We start from the raw sequence: 3,824 nt of genomic DNA on the forward strand, positions 1-3,824 counted from the left end.
CCCAGCAGAGGGTGGTCATGGCTTTCGTTTCCATCCAGGCTTTGGGTGAGCTGGACCTTGACGGAGAAGTCGAATTAAAGAGGCACCCTTTGTCCTGTAGCGTTGTTTGGTGCATCAGTGCGATCATTCATCCTTCCAGGAACTCCCAAATCGGACGCCTACGAGGCAAGGCAGGTACGGTAAAGGTGTGCGGTCGGCCAGGTGTAGAGGAAATGATGGGGCAAGTGTCGTGATAAAAGGCTCCAAAAGTTTACACATCCAAGATGATCATTGGTCATTTTACGGCATTTAAATTTCACTCCAACAACAACAAAACATTATCATCAGTTTGGGGAAACACACACACACCTCTCTCTGAGATGAACTCAGTAGCCCTTGAATATGAAAATGGTCGCTTCTCTCAATTCCTTAGTCTGCCTTATTTTACTTTTATTAAGATGAGCATTGTGCCCCCGAGGTGAGCCAGCCCAGCTTTTTTGCCCTTGTGCCCTTCTCTTCTGGTCCAGGGTGTGGGGAAATTAATTTTCTGCCCTTCTGCCTATACCTTGTGGCTTCCGGTTGTAGCTTCCCCTCCTGTCACACACCCCATCCGTTCCTCCCTCCTGGCAGACAGGACGGGTCGTGGGCTTAGGGGAATGAGGTCATCTTGGGGAATACCTGGAACCTCTAGCCTGAGAGCTGTTCTCGTGTCAGCTGGGAGGGAGGCCAGAGGAAACCGGGAGTAGGGGGAGGAACTGGGGTCGACTCGATCGCCGGTGTCTATTGATTTATTGAATCCTGACTATGTAAGGGAGCTTCCACAAAAGCCCAAAAGGGCAGGGTTCGGAGGGCTTCTGGGTTGGCGGACACGTGGAGGTGTTAGGAGAGTGGAGACCTTGGAGAGGCCATGGAAGCCCCACGCCCCGCCCCCCACCTGGCCCTAAGCATGTCTTCCATCCGGGTGTTCCTGAATTATATCTTTTTAAGTTAAACCAGTGGCCTAGTAAGTCACATCAGCTCTTGAGTTCTGTGAGCCGCTCTGGCAAACCCATACCATGGGGATGACGTCTCGGGAACCTCTGGTGTATGGCCAGAAGCACAGGTGACAACCTGGATTTGTGGCTGGCATTTGAAGTGGTTGGGTGCAGGAGGGTCAGGTTTAGGACCTGACCCTTAACCTGTGGACTCTGCTGCCATCTCTAGGTAGAGTGCCATGACTGAGTTGAATTCTTTATTGGCGGTGAGGGAGAAATGGCTCCCAGCCCCCTTTAATTGGCCCGAGGACACTAACACAGAGAGTTGACATTCCTTTTCTTGCAGGAGGTCTTCAAATCCTGGTGCGTGTTTGACCCTGGCAGCCCATCTTATAGCCCGTCACAGCACACATCCTGTGGTCACCTGTCAAGGGGTCAACGGCCACATGCGATTGGTCACCTTAGTGGACGGCACTGCTCCGGAACGTAAGTCTAGGAGTGGGATTGCTGGGCTGTGCTGGAATCCCACCTCGGTTTCTTCGACGATGCTTTTCTTCCTCTGAAGTACTTGACTGGGGTCGATTTCAACAACGACTGTTCCGCACTTCCTCTAACACTGTGTTTTCAGACACTTGCATGTTTGCCAGCTTGGAGCGAATGTAATAGGATCTCGTTATGGTTTCAATGTGCACCGTCCTGGTCACTAAGGCTGTGGAGCAGCTTTTCCTTTGTTCACTGGCTTGTCGGATGCTGTCTTTTCAGAGGCGCCTGCTCCGGCGAGCCTGTTTTCCTTTATTTTCTTTTTCTTAGTGTTGGTAGAAATTCTTCTGGAGACTGACACGTTGATGCTTCTGTGTGTTGTAAATGTCTTCTCTGACTTGGAGGCTGATGATTTAGAACTCTTTTCTGGCGTCTTTTGTAAAGCGTCCTTAATTTTAACACAGGCACTATTTTCAGTGTTTCTCTTTATAAATAGTGCTACCCTACGTCTTGTTCAGAACACCTTCCCTGCCTTAAGTTCACGGAGATCTCGTGCTCTATGATCTCCTAACACCTCTATTGTTTGTCTCTCATAAAACAAGAGTCCTTGATTTTCGTGCATCGTCTGAGCCAGGGCTGCAATTTCATCGAGATCCCTAGTGGCCCACACACGTTATTGAAAAGTCTATCTTTTTGTTACTTGTTCGTATCACTTCCTCTATCACGGATCGTGTTTCCTGTGGTTGAGGGGTGCCGTATTTCTAGGTGCCATATTCTGTTCTCGTGGTCTGCCCCGTGTCAATCCCATCTTATTTCCTGTAGTCGTCGTACATCTCAATGTCTTACAGAGCCTGTCCACACACATTGTTCGTCTTCACGATCGGCGTAGCTATCCTTTGAAATTTCTACTTCAATATAGATTTTACAATTGAGGTATCGAGTTCTACAAATCATTTGGGAGATTGGGTGATGCATTGCTTTAATTCTGCAGATTAATTAGGATAGACTTGATAAATGTACAGTAGTATTTTCCAACCATTAAAATGCATATTTTTCAATTATTTATATCTTTAATGTCGTTCAATATAGATTTCTAATTTCTTCCGTTGAGGAAGTGCGTATTCTATTTTATATATACATCTCTAAATATATTCCAGGAGAATCAAAATTTTTGATGCTGTTGTCAATGGCATCTTTTATAACATCCTCTTTTTTGTTTATTACTGTGACATAGAAATGCAGATGATTTTTGTAATTTGATTTTGCCTCCAGCAATGAAGCTTATGAAGGCACCAAGTGGATTTGCCTATAGTTTTGGATTTTTCTATGTATACAATCATTTATGAAAAGAATACCATTTTGTTTTTTTTTTTTCAATTTTCAGACCTTTTACTTACTGTTATTGCCGGTCTGGACCAGTACCTGATGCTGCTGCATTAGGTGTGATGTTTGCTCAAGACACCCATTATCCTGCAAGGGAAATATCCTTTATTCCTAGTTGGCTGTGAGTTTTATCATGAAGGGTTTTGAAATCCCCCAGTGCTCATTTTTTCCCCGTCTCTTGAGATAGAATCGGTCAAGGGCCAATCCCAAACCTAGAAGCCACACTATGTATTTCAGCAGTGGGAATTTTTTTCTTTTTTCTTTTTCTGGGATTATTGAAATCTAGAAGATAATTAGTTGCTGCTATTTACATTATACCATTCAATGGGTTTATTTTCAATTATAGCTGGCATACAATGATATATTAGTTTCAGTTGTAAGGCATAGTACTTAGAGATCTAATGCAACTCACGAAGTGGTCACCCCGTAAATCTAGTACCCCGCTTTCCCCTTACATATGTATTACAACATTATTAACTATTTTTCTTATGCTACCCTTTATATCTCTGTATCTGTTTTGTAACTATACATTTGTACTTCTTAATCCCTTTGCCTTTTTTGGCCGTCCTCCAAAACATCCCTCCCATCTAGTAGCCCTTAAAATATTCTCTGTATCTATACGTTTGTTTCCATTTTGTTGTTATTGTTTATTTTGTTCTTCAGGTTCCACATGTATGTGAAATCATGAGATATTTGTCTTTCTCTACCAGCCCATTTCATTCAGCGCGGTACCCTCTAGGTCCATCAAGGCACTATCATTTCCCATCCCTTCCCTTTGGTTTGCGCGCGTCTTTAATTTGAGATGAGTCTCTTGTAGGCAGCATATGTAGGAGTCTTGTTTTCTTATCCATTCAACCACTTTATCTTTTGGTTGGAGCACTTAATTCTTTTCCATTTGAGGTACTTATTGATAGGAATGGAGTTATCGTCATTCTTTATTCCTGTTTTTGATATATGTTTTTTCTTCTCAAAGAAGTTCCTCCAGCATATCTTGTCATACTCGCTTGG

The 3,824-nt window shown here is 43.8% G+C and overlaps 1 protein-coding gene and 1 long non-coding RNA gene across 2 annotated transcripts in view; both read left to right on the forward strand.

Annotated features, from left to right (window-relative positions):
* Positions 1–1,430, forward strand: part of LOC112481242 — a 7,841-nt gene extending 6,411 nt beyond the window's left edge. The window contains exons 2-3 of the long non-coding RNA XR_003046849.1: positions 39–174; positions 1,300–1,430. This is a non-coding gene — a long non-coding RNA (uncharacterized LOC112481242). The remainder of the gene's footprint in view (positions 1–38; positions 175–1,299) is intronic.
* The window catches only part of LOC102894957 (sialic acid-binding Ig-like lectin 5), a 24,126-nt gene that overhangs the window by 8,650 nt on the left and 11,652 nt on the right, over positions 1–3,824 (forward strand).

Source organism: Pteropus alecto, unplaced genomic scaffold (assembly GCF_000325575.1).
Source record: "Pteropus alecto unplaced genomic scaffold, ASM32557v1 scaffold41, whole genome shotgun sequence".
Taxonomy (NCBI): Eukaryota; Metazoa; Chordata; class Mammalia; order Chiroptera; family Pteropodidae; genus Pteropus; species Pteropus alecto.